This window comes from Maniola hyperantus, chromosome 7, assembly GCF_902806685.2.
Source record: "Maniola hyperantus chromosome 7, iAphHyp1.2, whole genome shotgun sequence".
Classification (NCBI taxonomy): Eukaryota; Metazoa; Arthropoda; class Insecta; order Lepidoptera; family Nymphalidae; genus Maniola; species Maniola hyperantus.
In genome coordinates, this window is record NC_048542.1 from 1,085,215 (window position 1) to 1,110,555 (window position 25,341).

A 25,341-nucleotide genomic window follows, 5' to 3' on the forward strand; every position below is an offset into this window, starting at 1 on the left:
AACTCAGTAGTAAAGACAGGGTTCTTACTGTACACATACACTAAGAAGGTTCACTAAACTGTTGCAGGATACAAACATTGCTTACTTGTAGGTGCGAAGACTGCAAGGTAGCTGGACGGCATCGGCCAAGATCCAAAACTCAATTTATTTGATTCTTCACAACCGAAATGTTTCATTACAAAGATTTTCACCAAGTCTTATCCATAGCGATTAAGTTGTCAACGTGAATGTGCAAAAGAAATAAATACGAAAACCGAAAACTAAAACGGAAACGGAAAACGTAAAACGTAAACGTAAAATTAAAAACGTAAACCCTGTAACAAAGAAAAACAAGATTATAATTTGTGCTGTGTGAAAATTTCGACACGTGGAATTTTCCCGATCAAACACAACTCACCTATTGAACTCCTGGCCACCAATGGTTTTCAGAAGTCCACCCACAACCCATTATCCTCATTTATTTGGGAAGTTAAAATAACTGGAACTGAAAGAAATCATGAGATTAGGATTTTCTCTAACCAAACCGCCATTTTGTCGAATCCACATTACTTGATTTTTCACTCACCATAACTGATGAAACATTGAAAATACGTTAGGATGACTAAAATTTATGACTATTGTATTTTTCCAGGCGAAGCCATGGGCGAAAAGAAGTGAGATTTTCCTGGAACGAAAAAAATTCGTCTTCACATGTTGACTCCAGGAAAATTCTAAATCTCACCTATCGGTGTTGCCAGACGCAACCCGAGTGTGGCCGCTGTCATTTAGTTTGATCATGAAGCCAATTCATTTTTGAATATTTGCGGAACCTAAGGATATATTATAAGAACCGTTTTGTTAATGACTTAACAATAAACAAATGATATTATGGTTTTATTTAATTATTTTGTTTTATTTTTACGACAATTGACAACGAAGCAAACGCCATCTATTGTGGCTCGAATGAACTCTGAACATCGACCCACGCGTAGTTCTGCACCTTGATGCTAGGTGGCACCAACATACTTTGAACAAAATAGATTTTAATTAAAAGCGAAACGCTAATTAGTAGTTCAAAATTTACAACGTCACAATACTTCCCCTCCTACGAAAAGGTTCAACAGGTTGAACCACGCTGCCCTCAGCGTCATCCAACAACTACTAACAATTTGCCTGAAACAAACAAACAGAAAAAACACAGAAGTTACGCGTGAACGCACATCTACTACTAACAGGGAAAATTGTCTAACAAAATAAATATACTGAAAACAGTGTAAGGATTTATACATTATACTTAACTACACAACCCTAACTTCTAAAAAGAATATATACAAAAAAACTTCATGGTGTCTAAGACACTTGAGTGGAAACATCTTGGCATCATTCTTCAGCTGACTGATAGAATGCGTCTAGGCCTACGGTGGTTCACTCTTTTAAACTACCATCGTAATATTTGTTACTCAACAAATACGGAAAATCTGGTTGTGAACGGGTCCATCTGATATGGCAACCGTTCTCTATCCCATTCGGAAAAATAAAACCGAATCAAAATCGGAATATGAGAAAAAAAAAACGAAATAACTCTCCTAGAAAATAGATCTCGGAACAGAATCGGAAAAATAACAGAAATGATCCATTATCTAGAAGGAAAACGAAAACAAAACACAAAACCCCCCCCTTTTCGTTATCCCCAAAGTACGATATTTGCATTTTTACTTTCTCAACCGGTTGGTCTACCACAAACATTCCAATCATCACATATTCATCCCTACATACATCCACTACATTCCTCCTCAACTGAACCATGGTAATGTAACTGTTAACTCAGAACATCACTACACTCATTCAAATTCCTAATTGAATATTGATAACTTAAATATTCAAACAGTTTAGACCAAACTAAGTAATGGCAAATATCTACTTCTTAATATCCTTAATATGCCAAGTGCCTATTGGGTGGTTGTCAGCTACTCTAACTAGTTCATAAACCAAAGGTGACAAAACCTTGACAACCCTGCACTTTTCATACTTAGGTGCCAGCTTAGCTGTGAAAAAATTTGTAGCGTCGCTTTGTGGATAGGTCTTTTTCCACACTATATCCCCAACAGAATAGCTTGCAGACCTACGCCTTAAGTTGTAATGCGTTGCATACTCTGCATGAGCCTGAAACAAATTTCTCCTAACCTGACCAAATATGTCCTCCAAAGTTCCAAACTTTCCTGCGTATTCCTCCCTTGGAATTCCGGCCTCGTACTCCTTATCCGTGTCCTTATAGAAGGAACCATTTAAGACCGGTTCTCTAGCGTGGACAAGGAAGAACGGGGAGAATCCAGTGGATTCATTAACCGCACTGTTTATGGCGAACTGGACCTTGTACAGGTTTTCGTCCCAGGACCTGTGGTTATCTTTCACAAAAGCGGCTACAGCAGTCATAACAACCTTATTGTACCTCTCAACAAGGTTAACTTGCGGAGTGTACAGTGGTGTGTAGTGTAATTTCGGAATATTATAACGCTTAATGAGATTACGGAATTCAGATCCTGTAAATTGGGACCCATTGTCCACAATCACAGTCTCTGGAACACTATGGTTCAAAAATACAAAATTCTCTAGCGCTTTAACAACAGCGGCACCTGTGGCACGCCGTAACGGAAACAACATTGTATATTTCGAAAAACAACACGTCACCACAAAAAGAAATGTAAATCCTGATTTAGACCTAGGCAAAGGTCCGACTAAATCAGCCGAAATGACCTGAAAAGGTCTCTCGCAGACTTTAGGCTTCCCAAGCAGACCTGGAGTGGCTGATGTCGTGTGTTTATACGCAGAGCAAGTATCACAATTCTTAACGTACTCAACCACGTCCTTATACATACCACGCCAAAAATATCTGAGGGATAATCTGCGATGAGTTTTGAACACACCAAAATGACCTGCAGTTGCGTCTGCATGGTTTTGTTGCATAATTCTAAGGATGTCGTTCTTGTGGACTACCTCTTTCCAGTCGAACTCACTGAGAAGCTGGTATTTACATTTACTGTAACGATATAGTTTATCGTTCAAAATACAAAAATTCGGAAAATTTGCTGGATTGATTTTACAGCCATTAAATGTTTTGTCATACCAGTCATCTACCAAAACTTGTTGACTAGAGTTATCATTACGATCACCAACTACATCTACGTGTATGAGTCTCGACAAGGTATCCGGAACTACATTATCACAACCCTTCCTATGTTCGATAACAAAATTATACTGTGATAATCTACAACCCCATCTGGCGAGTCGTCCTGAGGGATTTTCTAAATTTAAGAACCACTTTAGGGATGCATGGTCTGTGATAATTGTGACTGGCTTGGAACCAAAATAAGCCTGAAATTTCTCCACTGCAAAAATCACAGCTAGAGCCTCGCGTTCCGTCGCGCTGTAATTCCTTTCGTTTTTATTTAGGCTCCTACTGACATACGCAATGGGATGATCGCAACCATCGGTTTCTTGCGTTAGCATACCGCCAACACCATATGCAGAAGCATCACAATGTATTTTGAATGGTTTTTCAAAATTCGGTACCGCAAGAACAGGTGCGGTTACCAACGCATTCTTCAATGTATTAAATGCTACCTCTGCCTGTTCGCTCCACTCAAATTTAGGTGCGTTCTTTCCTTTACTCGTTAGTCTATTGAGTGGTGCAGCGATGGTTGAAAAATTCCTAATAAAGCGCCTGTACCAAGAACAAGTGCCTAGGAAAATCTTTACCTCCTGTGCAGTTTTTGGGGTCGGAAAGTTCAAAACTGCGGCAACTTTTCCAGGATCTGTGCGTAAACCAAATTCATCCACTATATACCCTAAATATTTCAAAGAGTTTCGAAAAAAATTACATTTATCAAAATTTATGGATAGTTGAGCCATTTTTAGTTTATCCAGAACTCTGTTTAATAAAATTAAATGGGTTTCAAAATCAGCAGAACAAATAACAATATCATCTATATAACAAAATACTATTCCATTTTCAATATCACTACAAAAATTTTGATTAAATAACTGGTCCATTAACCTCTGCTGTCGTGCTGGTGCACCGCATAGGCCAAACGGCATGACTTTAAATTTGAATAACCCTCTACCAGGAACTGTAAAACTGGTTTTTTCCTGAGAGTCGTTAGCTAACGGAATTTGCCAGAAACTTGAACTTAAATCAATCGATGATAAAAACCTTGCCTCTTTCAAGCTATCTAGAATTTGTGGAATGTACGGTATTGAGTATGAATCCCCCTTTGTCACTGAATTTAATTTCCTGCAATCTAGGCAAAATCTCCAGTCTCCATTTGCCTTTTTCACTAAAATTGCTGGGTTATTCCAAGGGCTTTCACTCGGAGTAACTACGTCCATTTCCAGCATCCTATCTAACTCTTTACTTAAAGCTTCCTTCTTTTCGGGAGAAAGTGGATATTGTTTTATTTTTATTGGCAAGGCATCACCGGTGTCAATAACATGTTCAATTAATTTTGTTCTACCCAATCCAATTTTCGTTGAAGAAATATCTAAAAATTTATTTACTACAGACTGGGCTAATTCTCTCTGTTGAGATGATAAGTTTTCAAAAGAAGTGATGGTATGAATTTGTTCATTATCAATCGCACAAATATTGTAAAATTGAGAAGGTGCCTTAATTAATTCTAAATTATCAAAAATGCCAGGGGCTAACTGAAATGTTTTCCAAAAGTCACAGCCAAAAATAACATCCGCTATTATAGAGGGTACTACAAAAAATTTTATTATGTGAGTTACGGAATTATAAGTAATCGGAATAAACATATAACCCATGCAATCAAGTTTGTCTCCATTTGCCACTGAAAATGTGGTATCAATACTGCTATGCAGTTTATAACCGAATCTCAAAAAAACCTTGTGCGCCTGGTTACCCAAAATTGACGCGCAAGCACCGGAATCTAGTAAACCTGTAATCTCAAAACCGTCAACAAAAACCTTTAAATGTGGCCTAAAGTCTCGTTTATCCACTGAATACAGAACTGTGTCAGGTAAAAGGGATGTTTTGTTGTTAATGACCAAGTTCTTTACTTGTGTCTCTGCACAGTTCTTACTAATTAGTTTTTTGAATTTTTGTCCGGAGCGGGTTTACTAATCGCCTTTTACTACAACTTGGACATGTCTTTACTGTAAAGTTCTGACGTCCACACGAAAAACATCTAATAAATTTCGGAACTGTCCTGCAAAATTTAAAGGAATGGTTACCCTTGCCGCACTTGTAACATAGTTGTTTATTTGTTTTCGTAAAATCAGTGCCTTTACTTGTATCAACCTTAGGTGCAGGTGTGACTGAAAGTGTGTTTATCTGTTTTGTCACTTGTTTGTAAGCAAACTCTGAACTTAAAGTTGCCTTACTGTTAGTAGGCTCAGAAAATAAGGCGGAACGCTGCCTCGCAGCCTCTAGTTTGCGACACTTTTCCTTCAACATTGCGACAGACTTAATGTCAACAAGAGCTAATTGTTCTGAGTAAAAAGGGCGAATATTATGTAATAAAATTTGTAACTTTTGTTCTTCGGAAAGTGGTGTTGACAACCTTGAGAACATGCAAAACATTATAGCGAAATAGATAGACACAGGTTCTTCAGAGCCTTGTGTTCTTGCTCGAATTTCACCTAGCAACCTGTAGTCATAATCTACTGCATCAAATTCCTCTAAAAATAAAGTTTTCAATTCTGACCAAGACGAAACTTGACATTTGTTGCCTCTGTACCATAACAATGCTCGGCCTGTAAAAGATGAAATGCAGAAACAAATAATTTTCCATCTGAAACGCCATAAGATCTTTTATATTCCTCAACGCGTTCGATGAAACTGCGCGGATCACCCTGTCCGTTGAAATGTAACTTCCACTTGGCAACATTTTTATCACCAGTGCAGTCAACGGCGGTACTCTCGGAATCCAGTGATTCGTCGTGAGACGACTCATTGTCAGCATCTAATCTGGAAATCAAACTCTGCAACTTTGTATGTAATTCACTCTTCCTACTTATTAAGCTGAGTTCGGAACACTGTATTCTTAAAATTCTAAAGTACAAATGTGAAGCTAAAGCTTTAGACCTACAGAGGGCATGTCTATCTTTAGTGTCAGAACACTTTTTTAATAAATCTTCTAAGTCTTGAAGTTTTTTAGTAATAACCCCTAACTCACTTTCAGAAGAGAAATCCGTCTCTAAAATTGATTCAGAAGGAATTTCCTGAATTAATTGTTTTAACTGTTTCTTTAAACCTAGCACTGTAGGTGCTGGAGTTTCGGAACGAATGGATACCTCATAACACAATTCGTCCTTCAAAAGTGAATGAAACTGGGCAAAAGTCTGTTCCATTGTGTTAAGTCAAAACACATTTAACAAAATATCGAGCTTGTGTAACTGTCTATGTTTAGCCTTATACAAATTGGTTAAACACAAACACAAAAGAAGTTATTTAAACTATTAAATATACACAAGCAAAATACACAACAAAAACAATATTCTTAAGTCTATCCTAACTATTTTATCAATTATGTTCCTATTCCAAAATATTGTTAATAATACAAGCACATATTATTACTATAGTAAACAAAATATAACAAAATAAAACTTCCCAAAATTGAATAAATGATTGTAAGGTGCAGTATCACCTTTATGAGTACACAGTGTGTTACAACCTTTACAATTACAAAAGTAAACAGGCAACAAAGTTGCAATGAACTCTGACTAGCATATTATCTTTCAAAAAAAACAAAGAGATTGTGCAATGGTTTGATGGCTGTTACTTTACACTTTTAACACATAACCTAAAATACAACAAAATCTGTTTCTAAATGTCACTTTAAACTACCAGCATTCAATTAAACTTAACATGTTTTGTGTGTGAAGTAGCTTTTATCATAACCTTAACACAGCTCTAAACAAAATTTCAACAAAATAATGAAGTATCAAGTCACTGAAAAAAAATTGTTCATAACTTCAAACTTGAACTTAATGTAATCTCTGAATATAGTTTATATATTTAGTTTCACAAGTTGTAACTCTTAGTATTTATAAATGTATGTGTGTAACTAGTTAACAGGACATAGCGTTTCAAAACTTTAATTATACTAAGTTACCGGAATTTTCAAACATAAGATGTACTTACTATTGAAAGCAATACCCAACAACAACTCAGTTAAGCAATGTTTATTACTAAACTGAAGGCAAACATTCACTTATACACCTCCAAGGTAAGTCAAATAACATAATTGAACGGCATAAGCACCATTTATAATGTGTTAATTAAATAAGAAAAAAACCAATGTTGGACTATACTCAGAAAATTACTTAAACTATCAAACAAAATTTCTAACTATTAGTTATTATTTAGTTAGTTAACCATAAAAACAGCTTAGTGCTCTTTGCAATGTGTCACTACTTAGAAAATTGTACAATCAGCGGAGTACATTTCATAAAATTCACAAAATTTCTCAAAATATACAGAAATAACTATATAAAAAAAAACGTTCGGGCGCCATTTGTAAGGGTGGCAAATTGGGCGGAATAGAAATATACCCGGATACGGAATAATCTACCACCTTACAAAGATTAGAGGAAAAAAAAATAATTTTGATTTACTTTACTTGATCTATCTACCTAGTAAAGAATAGAAGCTAGCCGTCGACTCCCTTGTAATGCATATGAGGTGTTATAAATGAAATTTGCTAGATGTTAGGCAAAATTGTTTTTAATGTAACTTTTACCGGGGTCGCTTAATACATAAGGATGGCTAATAATGCTTAGTTATTCTAGCTTAATGCCAAGACTTAATTTAGATACATTAGAATGCCTTAGGTAGATAGTACATAAATCTATGTTTTAAATTTAAGATGCCATTGGCATGGAATAGACAATGACACAGTAAAATTCATAAAATTGTTTCAAAATAAAAACTCAGTAGTAAAGACAGGGTTCTTACTGTACACATACACTAAGAAGGTTCACTAAACTGTTGCAGGATACAAACATTGCTTACTTGTAGGTGCGAAGACTGCAAGGTAGCTGGACGGCATCGGCCAAGATCCAAAACTCAATTTATTTGATTCTTCACAACCGAAATGTTTCATTACAAAGATTTTCACCAAGTCTTATCCATAGCGATTAAGTTGTCAACGTGAATGTGCAAAAGAAATAAATACGAAAACCGAAAACTAAAACGGAAACGGAAAACGTAAAACGTAAACGTAAAATACGAAACGTAAACCCTGTAACAAAGAAAAACAAGATTATAATTTGTGCTGTGTGAAAATTTCGACACGTGGAATTTTCCCGATCAAACACAACTCACCTATTGAACTCCTGGCCACCAATGGTTTTCAGAAGTCCACCCACAACCCATTATCCTCATTTATTTGGGAAGTTAACTGGAACTGAAAGAAATCATGAGATTAGGATTTTCTCTAACCAAACCGCCATTTTGTCGAATCCACATTACTTGATTTTTCACTCACCATAACTGATGAAACATTGAAAATACGTTAGGATGACTAAAATTTATGACTATTGTATTTTTCCAGGCGAAGCCATGGGCGAAAAGAAGTGAGATTTTCCTGGAACGAAAAAAATTCGTCTTCACATGTTGACTCCAGGAAAATTCTAAATCTCACCTATCGGTGTTGCCAGACGCAACCCGAGTGTGGCCGCTGTCATTTAGTTTGATCATGAAGCCAATTCATTTTTGAATATTTGCGGAACCTAAGGATATATTATAAGAACCGTTTTGTTAATGACTTAACAATAAACAAATGATATTATGGTTTTATTTAATTATTTTGTTTTATTTTTACGACAATTGACAACGAAGCAAACGCCATCTATTGTGGCTCGAATGAACTCTGAACATCGACCCACGCGTAGTTCTGCACCTTGATGCTAGGTGGCACCAACATACTTTGAACAAAATAGATTTTAATTAAAAGCGAAACGCTAATTAGTAGTTCAAAATTTACAACGTCACACACTTTGTTGTCTGTCTGTCTGTCTGTCCGTCTGTCTGTCAAGTAACCTACAGGGTAGGTACTTCCCGTTGACCTAGAATCATGAAACTTGGCAGGTAGGTAGATCTTATAGCTGACGTTTGGGGAAAAATCTGAAAACCGTGAATTTAGGGTTAGATCACACACAAAAAATTAAATTGTGGTCATGAACTAATAATTAGTATTTTCAATTTCTAAGTATGATAACTATATCAAGTGGGGTATCATATGAAAGGTCTTCACCTGTGCATTCTAAAACAGGTTTTTATTTATTTTTATGTATCATAGTTTTTGAATTATCCTGCAAAATGACGAAAAAATACGACTGTAGTACCTACGGAATCCTCATTGCGCGAGCCTGACTCGCACTTGACTGGTTTTTTTTTAAAATTTTATTTTAAGCTTTTTAGTGTAAGTAGGTAGTCATTGCTTGGTACCTAAAATATTAATTTATCAGCAAAACTTTCCAAATACACACGACTTATAAGTTTTTTTTTTAAGAATATTAGCCATGTTAAATGACTAATATTCCCCTTTCCTCTCAAACTAAGCGTCAGGCTTGTGCTAGGAGTAGTACGACAATAGTGCAACGGGCGGGGTTTGAACTGTCGACCTTTCGGTTTTCAGTCCACTCCTTTACCGGTTGAGCTATTGAGGCTCAATGAGTTCAATACCTTGCAGCATCAGGATTAAAGAGTTGAGACTTAGAATTCAATAACAAATGTCTATGCTCGGCATTCACAATATTAATTCACCACGAACAAGTTTCTGAATCTGTATGGTTTAAGATTATGCATCATCAGGTTTGAGGAGTTTGGGCTTGAAGTGTTATCATGAAGCCGATGCTTGATACCTAAAATATTAATTCACCATCAGAAATTCCCGAATTTCCACGGCTCAATATCTTGCAGCATCAGGATTGAGGAGTTGGGATCCGAAGCTTAATGATGTAGTCTATGCTTGGTACCTAAAATAATATTGCACCATCCGCAGTTCCTGAATCACTATAGTTTATGAGTGCTGTACCCTGCATCATCAGGGTTGAGGAGTTGGGACTTGAAGTCCAAGCATGAAGTCGTTGCTTTGTACCTACAATATTAATTCACTATGAACACTTCCTGAATCTTGATAACTTAGGCGAGCAGTAACCTTGCATCATCAGGATTAAGGAGTTGGATCCAGAAAATTTTATGGGACCACCACGGAAACTTCTTATTTTGATTGATGAACCTACAATCTTATTTTTTCTTAAAACGAAATACCTAATCTATTTAGTAGCATAATATGCCACCAGATGGCGTTAAATGACTTTAACTTGCGCTACACTTTGGGTGGTTAAGAGGTACATTATCATTCCGATACTTACGAACTTTGACTGATTTTAAGACGGATCGGAATAGCATGATAGCTATGACGTAGGCATACAATAATTGAATTTTTGAAAGTGTGATTTCCGGATTTCGGAACGCACGAGTTATACACTATAGTCTATACAGCCCCCGGGCCCCTATAGCCCGGTAAGAAATAAATCATAGTTAATACTTAATTGTCACATAATAATATGTTGTAGATATTATATCAGATATCGTCTATTCGTCTGTGACAGTATACAATATACATTTATACAAAGAATAAGAATAAAAAATAAATTAAGTAGGTATCTTAGTATCTACTTCTCAGATCAGTAATAAGTTAGTAAGCAATCTGTTAACCTTTTTTTTGTTTGTTTGTAAGTGGCTATTTGTACAAGTTTTTTAAAATATAAGTAGCGAGCAAACGAGCAGGTAGGTCACCTGATGTTAAGTGATTATCACCGTCATTAATATTTACAGTACCAAAGAAACCACCGATGTGTTGCCAGCTTTTCTGGAATCTGTTCGTAGTTTTTTTCAATCTGATTTTTTCTAAAGGGCTTAAAAGTCAAAAGTCAAAAAAGTCAAATGATTTATTCAAAATAGGTAATGATACTCTTTTTGATAGTCAGATGTTAGATCTGTAAGATGTAGTGGTGATAATTATAATTATTAAGCAAACATAAAACTAAAGCTACGAGGGTTCCAAACGCGCTCAGGTCTGAGAAGAGCCCACAACAAACTCAGCCGGGTATTCTTTTTATTATCACCACTTAACTAAATTATTTAACTTATTAGACTTATCACATAGCCGTTAAGCAACTCATTCCGAAGCTTGCTTATCATTTAAATAATCCTTTACATTGTAATAGGATTTTTTTTATTAGTTTACGTTTTATGAAAACTTTGAACTTGTTGAGAGACATCTCTAATAAGCTTTTATATAATAAGCTCCTCTAAGACAATAAAGATGAATGCTGTTTAAGAAAGATTTCTCCATCTATAGACTTGCGCCATCTATAGATCCCTAAGCACTTTCGTATTATGCTCGCGACTTCGTCCGCCTGAACTACACAAATTTCAAACCCCTATTTTATACCCTTGGGGGTTGAATTTTAAAAAATCCTTTGAAAAATGAAAAATGAAAATGAAAATATTTTTTATTCGTATAAACTTTTACAAGTGCTTACGAATAGTCGGATGCATCTACCACTGGTTCGGAATGCCTTTCCTGCCGAGAAGAACCAGCAAGAAACTCGGCGGTTGCTCTTTTCAAATATTTGATATAGGTACAAAATTATGCCATGTATAAAATAGTATTTGCAGTCTTGTGCGTTGCTGGAACGAGCTGCAGGTCAAATCCACGCTCTTTTATCATTTAGATAATCTTCAATTGTGTAATATGCTTTCTTAGCAGATGTCTACGTCATATGGCTATCTGCATGCCAAATTTCAGCCCGATTCGTCCAGTAGTTTGGGTGTGCGTTGATAGATCAATCAATCAGTCAACCAGCTTTTCCTTTTACATATAAATATTCAGTCAGTTAGCTTTTCCTTTTTATATAAAAAAGATGTAAGTACTCCTTGGGATATAACTGCAAATTACTAGCGATAGTAAACTCGAGAGAGATTTCATTCACATTTCTCTGAATGCGCTTACCAGAGCGTGGCGAGTTAATCAGATTTGATAAACTTTTTTGTCACCAAGTAATCATGAAAAAAGTTGCAATCGTCGTTTTATTTTTCCACGCTCAAAACCGATGATAATTCAGAGCTTGAGAAACTAATTTCAGGTGTGAGTTTAAATCAAACTGTTAGTTTATGATTCATGAACACGAGGAATAGTAGCGGGCCTATGAGGAGTCCTTTAGGGGCCTTATTAAAATTTAGACTGCAGTAGTTGCTACTATATACGTGATAAGATCTTTTTAAACCTTGAATGGTAAACCGATTGTTTTTTATTTTAAAGTTAACTAGCGTATGCTCGCGACTTCGTCCGCGTGGACTACACAAATTTTAAACCCCTATTTCACCCTCTTAGGGATTGAATTTTCAAAAATATTTTTAGCGGATGTCATAGTAGCTATCTGCATGCCAAATTTCAGCCCGATCCGTCCACTAGTTTGAGCTGTGCGTTGATAGATCAGTCAGTCAGTCAGTCACCTTTTGCTTTTATATACTTAGAAGATGATGCCTACGATTTCATTCGCGCGGATTTAGTTTTTTTCAATACAAGTACCGTGGGAGCTCTTTGATTTTCCGGAATAAAAAATAGCCTAAGTCCGCCTCCGAATACACACTATAAACATAAAAAGTCACCAGACAGACAGTCACACTTTCCCATTTATAATATTAGTATTTTCGAGAAGTAGGTTATAATATGAACTGCATAATTATTAATTACATACAGAAAAGAAAGGCTTACTGCCTATAATGCATGCTTTACATCTGCAAGAACCTATGACATTAAAATATTGCCATACTAAATATATTACGTAGTAGTAACTGGTTAAAAGTATTATAACACAGTTATGTATCACTACAATTATACCAATTAAATATAATAAAGTAGGCAGGCATGATGACAAAATGGCAATAGCCATTCCTTACGAAAAACCAATTTTCGGTAACCGAATTAAAAGCAACAGTGCAACGTAACCTGATTGTTAGTACGCTTAGTACGAGATATTATGTCTCACCAACGTTGATAGTATTCGAGTGGCCAAAACCTTCCGCATTATAGTAAACTGGATCGTAACTGCCTTGTTTCAAAGCTCAAGTTTGTCTACACATCTATAGCCAGCGCTCCAAGCGGAAACGTTGCGAAACGTTTTGAAATGTTTTAATATTATTATGAACTCAAGTAAGTAAATATTTGCATGCCATTGCTTGGCAAAATTAGAGCCTCAATAGCTCAACCGGTAAAGGAGTGGACTGAAAACCGAAAGGTCGACGGTTCAAACCCCGCCCGTTGCACTATTGTCGTACCTACTCCTAGCACAAGCGTGACGCTTAGTTGGAGAGGAAAGGGGAATATTAGTCATTTAACATATTTTATTAGCTAATATTTTCTTAATAAAAAAAATAAAAATAATAATTGTAAAACATCTTTGTTAACCTACATTTAAGCAAATAAAAGATTGATTGAAATTAAAATCAGTGGCATTAAATTTTTGTCTTCAATTCAGGGCTCTTTAGGTCCATTTCACTTTGATGTTATTGTGTTTTGACTCTCGAATTCTAGCAACGTTTGGTGAGACGTAAAATCTTATACTAAGCGTACTGAACTAGTTAAATAACTCGTTTCCATTTATAATTTCCGGCCGGTCGAATTGTGTTACGAGCAACAGTTAGGTATTTAAGCAGTGTGTCGTTCGATTTCGCGTTCCTAAGTTATTGTGTAGGGGTTTGAAATTTGTGTAGTTCACGCGGACGAAGTCGCGAGCATAGCATAGCTAGTTGGGTAATCAATTAAATTATTTTTCACTTTTTAGTGTTTGTGGTTATTAAAGTCAGTTTTTTTTCGATTTTTAGGGTTCCGTACCTCAAAAGGAAAAACGGAACCCTTATAGACTTTGTTGTCTGCCTGTCTGTCTGTCTGTCTGTCTGTCTGTCAAGAAACCTACAGGGTACTTCCCGTTGACCTAGAATCATGAAATTTGGCAAGTAGGTAGATCTTATAGCTCACATTTGGGGAAAAATCTGAAAACCGTGAATTTAGGGTTAGATCTCACAAAAAAATTAAATTGTGGTCACGAACTAATAATTAGTATTTTCAACTTTCGAAGTGAGTGACTATATCAAGTGGGGTATCATATGTATCATAATTATGAAAGGAACCTGTACATTCTAAAACAGATTTTTATTTATTTTTATGCATCATAGTTTTTGAATTATCGTGCAAAATGTCGAAAAATACGACTGTAGTACGGAACCCTCATTGCGCGAGCCTGACTCGCACTTGGCCGGTTTTTTACTTTTTAGTGTTTACCACAAACACTATTAGAGTATTGAAGTCATTTTTTTTCGATTTTTTTTATTGTAAAGGATCAATTATATAATTATAGGAGGATTGTATTAAGTGATAAGTCAGACAGAGCTGTCAGCGACGCACACACAAGGACATTCGTGTCACGTTACATGAACAATACTAACTGATCGCAACACCGGCGATGCAACGCGATCTCTATCAGTTCCACTAACTCAAAATATGCCACTTTTACTGCAGTGGCTTTAAAACGATATTCAGTTAGCCATAGTTTTTTTTTTCAAAGAATATTAGCCATGTTAAATGACTAATATTTCCCTTTCCTCTCCAACTAAGCGTCATGCTTGTGCTAGGAGTAGGTACGACAATAGTGCAACGGGCGGGGTTTGAACCGCCGACCTTTTCGGTTTTCAGTCCACTCCTTTACCCGTTGAGCTATTGAGGCTCATAATAATGCACTTTTAAAAATAAACAATCATTGTACAAGCGATTTAGCGTTCCGGTACGATGCCGTGTAGAAACCAAACGGGCAAGGGTTTATTAAAGATTGCCATACCCCTTCCAGGTTAGCCCGTTTCCATCTTAGACTGCATCGTCACTTACCACCAGGTGAGATTGCAGTCAAGGGCTAACTTGTACCTATGTGAATAAAAAAATATTCCATTCTATTCTATAATCTGTGGCATATCATATTTTTTCTGAGTTCCTGCAATTTTTAGGGTTCCTTACCTCAAAAGGAAAAACAGAACCCTTATAGGATCACTTTGTTGTCTGTCTGTTCGTTTTGTCAAGAAACCTACAGAGTACTTCCCGTTGACCTAAAATCGTGAAATTTTGCAAGTTAATAGGTCTTATAGCAGGCATTCGGGGAAAAATCTGAAAACCGTGAATTTGTAGTTACATCACACAAAAAAAAAAATTGTGGTCATAAACTAATAATTAGTATTTTCTATTCTCGAAGTAAGATTACTATATCAAGTGGGGTATCATATGAGAGGGCTTCACCTGTGCATTCTCAATTATTTTTATGCGTCATAGATTTTGAATTATCGTGTAAAATGTCGAAAACATACGACTGTATTACGGAACCCACGTTGCGCGAGCTTGACTCACACTTGGCCGGTTTTTTTAGTCTAAAGACTGTAAATAGACCTACATCATAAAATTGCGTCACACCTAAATGTGCTTACATTCGTAATTATTAGTTCGTAATCAAATTCGGTATCCAATGCAATAAATTGACATAGTATCGCAACAAGTTACAACTTCTTACATTGCCCCAAAGATATGATCAAAAAACCAGCGCAAGTGCGAGTCAGGCTCGCGCAATGAGGGTTCCGTACTACAGTCGTATTTTTCGTCATTTTGCAGGATAATTCAAAAACTATGATACATAAAAATAAATAAAAATCTGTTTTAGAATGCACAGGTGATGAACTTTCATATGATACCCCACTTGATATAGTTATCTTACTTCGATAATTGAAAATACTAATTATTAGTTCATGACCACAATTTAATTTTTTTTTGTGTGATGTAACCACAAATTAACGGCTTTCAGATTTTTCCCAGAATGTCTGCTATAAGACCTACCTACCTGCTTAATTTCATGATTCTAGGTCAACGAGAAGTACCCTACAGGTTTCTTGACAGACAGACAGACAACAAAGTGATCCTATAAGGGTTTCGTTTTTCCTTTTGAGGTACGGAACCCTAAAAATCTTTTAACTTTAAATGGTAGATCAAAAAGATATTTCAAAAGAATTTCGCAAACCTTTCAATTACAGCGGAAGCACCGAAGGCTGCTTATTTTGGCCTTTACGAGCTTAGCCAAGTAAGACGAAATGGCCTGCCCGGTTTGGGAAATGTTAAGCAATATAGATAAGTACTGTTTCAACTTGTTACGTAGATGGGTGAGTGTTTTTGTCTGTTAGCGAGGTGTATCTCGTGAACCGTAATAGATAGAGAGTTGAAAATTTTACAGAATGTGTATTTCTGTTCATGGTCGCTAACTATGGGCCTCATAAGAAAACTTAGGCCCGGCGCCCATTATCGGCATCGGCAAGGAACAGGATCCTTCGGCATCCTACATGCAAGCGCACACTGTCGGAAACTATGCTTTGGCATGCTGCAACGTTCTTAGGGATGACGAGGCGTCCTACAGCATGCCGCGTCCTGTAGCTTGCCGAAGCGTCTCAATATCGTATTTCTCGTCAAAACAGTCTCAGAGTTGTTACAAGCTAGTTGTCTGAGTTGTATTTAATATGGTGGACTGGGATCTAGTGCTCATAGCAGCTCTTGCTGAAGAAGAAGAGAAATCTAATCAATCAAGAAGATTTTGGGTGAACAACCTTTGGAAGCTATCCCCGAGTGGTGCCTCGGCGCCGGCGGCGTACCGAAGGATGCCGAAGCATCCCGAAGCATTCTTAAGGCTGCCGATACAGCAGCCTCAAGCATACCGAAGCGGTATTTTTATTATAACGACCATATATAATGGAAATTTCTACTTTATTGTCATTATGTTAATGTATATTGCTATTTGCCACCTAAAATCCTCAGTCGTGCCGATGCCGATAATGGGCGCCGGGCCTTAGAGTCACTCAGCGGGCGATGGAGAGAGCTATGCTTGGAAATCAAATCAGAAATGAGGAGATCCGTATGAGAACTAGAGTAACCGACATAGCTCAACGGGTTGCGAAGCTGAAGTGGCAATGGGCAGGGCACTTAGTTCGTACAACCGATAGACGTTGGGGTCCCAAGGTGCTGGAATGGAGACCTTGCACTGGAAGACGCAGCGTTAGAAGACCCCCCCACTAGGTGGACGGATGACATCAGACGAGTCGCAGGGAGTCGTCGCGCAGGACCGTGGCGAGTGGAAGTCCCTACAAGAGACCTATGTCCAGCAGTGGACATCTATTGATGATGATGTATTTCTGTTGCGACTATAACAATCATCACCATCATGATCAACCCATCACTAAGCTCACTACAGAACACAGGTCTCCTCACAGAGTGAGAAAAGTTTTGGCCATAGTCTACGCTGGCCATGTGCGGATTGATAGACGTCACACACCTTAGAGAACATTATCAAGGATTCTCAGGAATGCAGGTATCTTCACGATGTTTTCCTTCACCGTTAAAGCAGAACTTACTACTTAAAATACTGAAAGGTTAGAGGTGCGTGTCCGGGATCGAACCCCCGACATCCGATTAGAAGGCGGACGTCCTAACCTATCTATCACAGCTTAGTAGCTAAATAACACATTAAAAATAACAGTACGTATAATTCCGTCAGAGAGGCGAACGGTACTGCATTTGGGTTAATAACACAGGCGGCAAGTAATCAGCTATTGGTCGAGGTACTCTCGCTGTACCACCATTGTACATTGATCACGGCTATTCGAAATTTAACGACTATCGAAGAGAAATTTCGCTCAACACATCGATATAAATTACAAGACATGGTCAAGCGAACAAAATTCATATGGTCATGCAAACTGTGGAATCAACTCCCTTCGGCAGTGTTCCCTTTAGATTACAACATGGGGTTATTCAAGGGGCGGACCAACAAATTCCTAAAAGGCCGGCAACGCATCGGCAGTTCCTCTGGTGCTGCAAATGTTCATGGGCGGCGGTAATCACTTAACATCAGGTGACCCGCCTGCTGGTTTGCTCGCTCTCTCTATTTAAAAAAAAAATTTTTTTCACGGTTTAGAAACAAAATAAATCAGCACCAACTCTTAGATACTAATGAACGACCCGTTTGAAATCCAGACGTTATTGAGGTTGCATTGGTGCTAAAGCACCACTGAGTCGTCATTTTGTTTGTTCAATAGCCCTGTCCATACGAAGTAATATATAAGTCAATGGCTCAACAACTTTTCTGCACGTTGCAACTGTTATAAATCTTTTAGGCAGGTAGTCCGCTTTCATCTAGACTGCATCTCTGTACCTACTCCATCTACGTTTTTTGTCCTTGTCATTTGTATGGGATTATGTAACAGAGAGAGTCGTATACTAACTTCTCTCCGTGGATTGAGTATAGATTTATCATATAGAGAGATTTATCCTATACTAGCTGAACCACGCCGGCTTCGCTCGGGTGGAGTTTAGAATATTGAGGGGGAGGTTGAATTAAATTTTTCTCTCCGTAAGAACCATCCTCGTACTTCAAGGAATATTATAAAAAAAGAATTAGCGAAATCGGTTCAGCGGTTCTCGAGATTTGCGATGAGCAACACATTTGGTGATTCATTTTTATATTATAGAAGAAGATGGAGATATATAGAGTATAGTAATCATCGAATGAAATAAATAAGATCGCAGTAAAGCGTTTTAATCATCGAAATAAGTTCAATTCAATTCAATTCTTATTGCGAATCTGGGTAGTGGAGAACATCTCCACAAAAACAAAAAGGTACAGCCAAATTCTGCCTATTAACATGCAATATGTTATAATAATATACCTACATAGTTTTGATAAATAAATAGTCACAAAAAAATAAAAATAGTATTACAAATGTCAAAAATTTAATGAAATTAAAAATTTTCTAAATAAGGTAATCATTAATCACATTATTTTCGATTATCATCATTAAAAACAAATTGTTTGGGTAGTAGGGTCTGTTTGTTTGGTTTGTCTTTCAATCACGTCGTAACGAAACAACCGATTGACGTAATTTTATAGGCTACTTTTAATCCTGTAAAATAAAGAGTTTCGACGGGATTTTAAAACCTCTTAATCCACGCGGACGAAGTCGCGGGCACAACCTAGTCATTGATAAATCTTTTTATAGCCCTATTAGAGGTAAACGAAATCGCGTGCATCGACTAGTTTACAGCAAGTACAAGCTGAAACGAGTTACGCTACATTTTCCAGCGTTAGATTTAGATAGCATTACGGCAAAATAAATAGCTTATACCCTGTGATTAAGATACGGAATTCCGCAGTTCACTAAGGACAGCTGACCTAGTATGAGTTTGTACGTTTCGATAACGTTGATAGATACAGTCTACGACATGCTTACGACGAATATTGGAATCTAAATAATTTTAAATACAATATATCAAAAATTGCGGAACCAGCAGGATTCGAACCTGCGTCTTCTGAGTTTCACGCCCGACGCCTTGACCGCTAGGCCACGGTTTCGCTTACTGCCAATGATGAAATTTTTGATATGGATGTATGTATTATTTAGAAATTTTATTGAAGTATAGTTAAAAACACTATCATAAAATTTATAAGAATATTGGAATGTTTCAGACACAATAACCAGAATAATTTAAAAGTCAGTCTCAATGTCCATATCCTGACAGACTTTAGCCTACTGAGCAGAATCTACAATCAACGTACGCGGCCATGGGCTTAAGACAAAGTAGTCATTTTTTAATTTTTTTTTAAATTTATTTATAACAAGCGTAGGTACACCAAATATATACATTATAACTCATGACTGACCGCTTTAAACTCTGACTGCAGATCGAACTGCAATCTTCTTTTCACTATCAAAATATCAATACGAAATCGCTCAAATTACCGTGATCACTTCAAGCATTTGCGACAAGCTTCGATTAGTCGTCCGGTTGACAATCGCTCAAGCTATTCATAATATACTTTATAACTAGCTTATTAGCTCGCAACTTTGTCCGCGTGGACTACACTCAAACCCCTATTTTACTTTCTTAGAGTTTGAATTTTCTAAAATCCTTTCTTAGCGGATTTATATTACGTCATAATAGCTATCTGCAAGTAGTTTGAGGTGTGCGGTGATAGATCAGTCAGTCAACCTTTCCTATTGTGGAATATAGGTATATTTAGAAATATTGACACAATATGTGCACTACTTTGTATATAAATGTAACTATGAAATTTACATATTTTGAAGTGAGAGTTCACGACGCGCGCGCACGGCCCAATTTTTTGACATTTTCGATACTCGAAATCGATCAACGAACAAAACGTTGGCGAGATGTGGAAACTCGTACTGAGAGAACTGGTCTAGGCTAGGCTAGGCTATAAATCGATATGTCTACACTGAGATTATTATGCAATCGGGAGCAATGATCGATCTTACGTGGTGTGGAGTCGATGAGTTATATAAATATCTTATTTAATTATGCTAAAAAGATTATTAAATCAGAGATCGTTAATTGAAATACTGCTTCTTAGGCTTACTATTAGAGGCTATTTATTACGTTAAATATTTTTTTTAGAGGCACTGTTCAAAATCATGGCTGTAGTCAGTGGCGTGCACAGGGTTTGAAGCCAGGGTAGGCACTAGTTAAGTAAGAGCCTGTTTACTGGCAGGTCATTATGAAAAATATGCATTGAGCTATTCAACTGCGGTAAGCAGTGCATTTATGCCTCTATGACCTGCACGCCACTGGCTGTAGTATAGTAGGTAGGTATAGATGACAGATCACAAGCATATATTTTGAGACCTCTTTTCGTCGACAGTGGATTGAAAAAGATTCGAAAAGTTTTTTTTTAATGAGGACAAAAATATTTATTCTAAAATGAAACTTAACCTCTAAGCAATAAGTCTGTAAATTTGACTAATTTGAAATAGAGACAGTTTTTATATTTTTTCGAGCCACTTTTGAAGCACTTATTACTTAAATAAATCCTGTAGGTACATAATATCATATCGCTGTTCAAAATGTAGATTTCCACTGACACCATATTATTTAATTAAATTATGCAATAATTAAATCTGACATCGTTAATTTAAATGTTACTTACTAGGCCTACTTTTCAACGCTATTTTGTAACGTTAATTATACTTTTGTTTTATTTGACTGCACTGGTTTTTAAAATGTAGACTTTTCAATGACACAATAATTATACTAACAGCTGCACTCAGAGTCGCTTAATCGTTACTTAAGGTTAGTTAAAATGAGACAGAGCTATATCTCTCACATAAATCTGTCTCGTTTTAACTCAATCTTAAGTAACGATTAGCGACTCTGAGTGCGGCTGTAAGAAATTTTGTAAGTAGATTAAGTAATTTATCGTTTGTTGCAATTGATTATGCAAAGATCTTATAGGAAGACTATAGAGAGAGAGAGCCAGCGCGTGCTAGACCTTCTTTATTTTATAAAAACTGAAAGTTTCTCCCTTGTCCCCAAGTCCCAACACTGGGAGGAACGTTTGGATCATGGTGGCTTTGGGAGATAACAGGTAATAAAGATGTTAAAAATGTTACGTCAAAGTATAAAGTAGTATATTTTTTTTTAATATGAGTACTTGATTCATTTATTTAACTAAATTTAAATACAAATTTATTAAATAAACTATTAATAAACTTAAATCTAAAAAAAAACAACATTAAATTAAAACTAAAATAAATTAAATTAAATCTAAAACCTCATCGAGACCACCGCAGCGAGGCATTGTACCCAAGATGCTGGCAGCATTACCCCTTTGGATGGCCAAACTAATTCTTTGACCAAGGTAGCTGCCAGCTCTCGGGTCCCCGGTTGACTCGATAACTCTTTTCGCAATTTCTTCAAAAAGAGCTCGAGCCCCCGGGCCCCACGGCCCCAAGGTCTCCACACCAAAAAAAAAAAAAAAAAATTTTTTTTCTTCGGAATAGTATTAGAAATCACATCATACATTGCCAGACATCGTGGGAACCCCCGCCAGGGTTGCCACCATACTAAGTGCATCTGACAATGCACTACGCGACTTCTAATAGGTACTATTCATGTTTTCAAACCTGTATAAATCCATACTAATATTATAAATTCGAAAGTGTGTCTGTCTGTCTGTCTGCTAGCCTTTCACGGCCCATCCGTTCAACCGATTTTGATGAAGTTTGGTACAGAGATAGCTTGCATCCCGGGGAAGGACATAGGCTACTTTTTATCCCGGGAAATCGAAGAGTTCCCACGGGATTTATGAAAACCTAAATCCACGCGGACGAAGTCGCGGGCATCATCTAGTTTTCATTCTTTCTTAGCGGACATCTACATCAAAATGGGCTATCTGCATGCCCAGCCCGATCCGTCCAGTAATTTGAGCTGTGCGTTGCTATATCAGTTAGTCAAGCTCCCGAGCGAAGCCGGGCACATCAGCTAGTAAATAGTAACAGAGTGAAGTTTCTAGCTAGAATTTTTCACTAAATGCCTATTCAAAAAAATCTTGTCTTTAACTTGTTATTCAAGATGATAAATCAAGATAAACATGCGCAAATAATGCCTGGATTCGATAAATATAGATTCATTAAAAGTTCACTGTCAAATGACAATTTAAAAAAGTTTGTACGAAAAAACTGGTTTGCATAACGTGCATATTTCGAGTTTCAAGTGAAAGTAACAACAAGTTGAAATGAAATGACAATGATATCAGCACGAATAAAAATATGTTTGTAAAGATTTTAATTTATTGAGTAAATCAGTGACAGCCAGAATATTTCACACAAAGGGTTCCGTACCATCGGCATCGTACAAGAAATAAATCTTTTAATTTTTTTTTAAATTATCTTGAAATTTTTATTATTTGTTGTTAAAGCGGCAATAGAAATACATGATCTGTGAAAATTTCAACTCTCTACCTAAGACAGACGGACGGACGGACAGCGGAGGCTTAGTTATTTACACAACAGGAAACTAGGAGACGTTGTCAGCTAATGTACATGCTATCGGAAGTCATATTTGCTGCTCTTATGTCCGCGTGAGATGCTTGCATTTTATATTAGACTAGCTTATGCCTGCAACTTCGTCCGCATGGACTAGACAAATTTCAAACCCCTATTTCACCCCCTTAGGGGTTGAATTTTCAAAAATCCTTTTTTAGCGGATGCCTACGTCATAATAGCTATCAGCATGCCCAATTTCAGTAGTTTGAGCTGTGCGTTGATAGATCAGTCAGTCACCTTTTTCTTCTATACATTTAGATTATTAGCGACTCTATAGCCACTCTGTTCGAGTTCAACGGCAGTATTTATTTACACAAACAGGAAAGCAGGACGTAGTCAGCTAATGTATGCTATGGGAAGTCATATTTTCTGGTTCTGTGTACGCGCGAGAGGCTCGCATTTTATATAAGACATCTGGCCATAAATATTCTTCATTAGATATGATAATAATGATTGACGATCTAAAATAATTTGTGGCTATTTTAAGAAATAATGTTCTTAAAATTGTTCGTAAACTTTTTTATTCGGTTCCGTACGCAAATAATACGAACAGGACCCTATAACCTATTAAGCGTCTACTGTTATGTGGTTACACATAGTTCTATATCTTGTACGATAGTACGGAACCCTTCATGTGCGAGTTCGACTCGCACTTGACCGATTTTTCAAGTTATATGTATGAAAATTCGTATCTGGTCTTTCGGTTGAAAATGAAGATACACGCGTTTCACGGTTTATTAAAACTCCACCCCCAAGGCCTTTAAATGAGGGATGAAAGTATAATATATGTATAAAAGTCCGTCATTTTCAAGCTATTTCCCAATCGCCATGAGTTTGGACTATCGGTTAAAACTTAAAAATGACGTGTTTCAGGATTTTCGGAAACTCAGCGAGAGGGTTTCTCGCCGATTTTCAAAATTCCACTTGAATAAAGCCGAATGGTAGTAAATAAATAAAATTTATTTAACTTGAATAAAGTCGGAATATAAATAATAAATATCGGAAAATAAATATAACTTACCATTATAACTGACGCCATTTTCATCATTGCAACGCCAAAGTTTTCCTCCATAGACTGTTCACATCACACAACACCGAGTTTTTGGAAAAACACTTGAATACACTTCAAACTTGAAAACCAAAATATGTAAAACTTATAAAAACAAAAAAAATAACGGTGTTTTTTCAATTTCTCGAATTAGCTATGCCGGAACGTGGTTTTCCGAAAACGGTAAAATATTAAGTAACCAACGGAAGGTGCCAACGGAAGGTGCTAACGGAACCTATTAAAGCCTTCACTGTCCGTCCGTCCGTCCGTCTGTGGGATGGGTCTTCACAACCACAAATTCACGGCTTTCGGATTTTTCCGCTTACGTGTGTTATAAGACCTATCTACCATGATTATAGGTCAACGGGAAGTACCCTAAAGGTTTTCTTGACAGACACGACGGACAGACGGACAGACAGACAACAAAGTGACCCTATAAGGATTCCCTTTTTCCTTTTGAGGTACGGAACCCTAAAAAATAAAAAAATAGAAATTTAAACCCTTCTTGTTTTGAGCACTCAGCACCCGTGCTCAGATATGGGGCGATGGGTTGATCAATTTATCATGGTATGATGGATTTAAATAAAGCATTTAACTGATTTAACGTTATTTTTAATTGAGTTTTGTAAGGCTTCTGCCAAATCGTATTTCTTTTTTACCTAATATTTTTTTTTTCAGTCTAGTTATGAAATATTGAGGAAAAAGTTCTAAGACTTGCACAGTAGATTGTGACATGACTTCGGATTCCACGATGCATTATAAAATATTACAAGTTCCACTTAAGTGGTCAAGTGTTGTGTGCGAATGCCTTTCTATTTGCGGATGTAAGTTACTGTCGTCGAATGTATTAGCGATTCATGCTAGGTACGGGCTGGTACATTAGCCATAGGCCGTGTTTCCATGTACACGGTAATTACCGTAGATGCACCGTAATTCAGCCCTAATCTACCGTCAAGGTAATATAGCCATTACCTTGACCGTGTCACCGTAATACAAAATCACGTTAAAAATTCATAATATACTTAATACGAGTACGAATCTCAGTCACCTAAGCATATTTCGTGATGGCAACATTTCTCTTGTTCTCGGTTTAAGCATCAAATCTCAGCAATCTATTTTCGTCCTTATTCAAGCAATTAGGAAGGAGTAAAATGTAAAACTAATGAGATTTAACAAAATATTAATATGAATAAATCCGTATATGAAAAAGATATTGCTATGCTAGGAGAGTCAGATTCAGAATAATATTAATAGTTGATTAAAAAGCAAATTCGTGACGTTTTTTCTTTTAAAAATGACACGG

At 36.7% G+C, this 25,341-nt stretch overlaps 1 protein-coding gene across 1 annotated transcript in view; it reads right to left on the bottom strand.

Moving 5' to 3' along the window:
• Rhp (GTP-Rho-binding protein rhophilin) overlaps positions 1-25,341 on the bottom strand; it is a 104,423-nt gene that overhangs the window by 45,641 nt on the left and 33,441 nt on the right. The gene's annotated exons all lie outside the window — the stretch shown is intronic.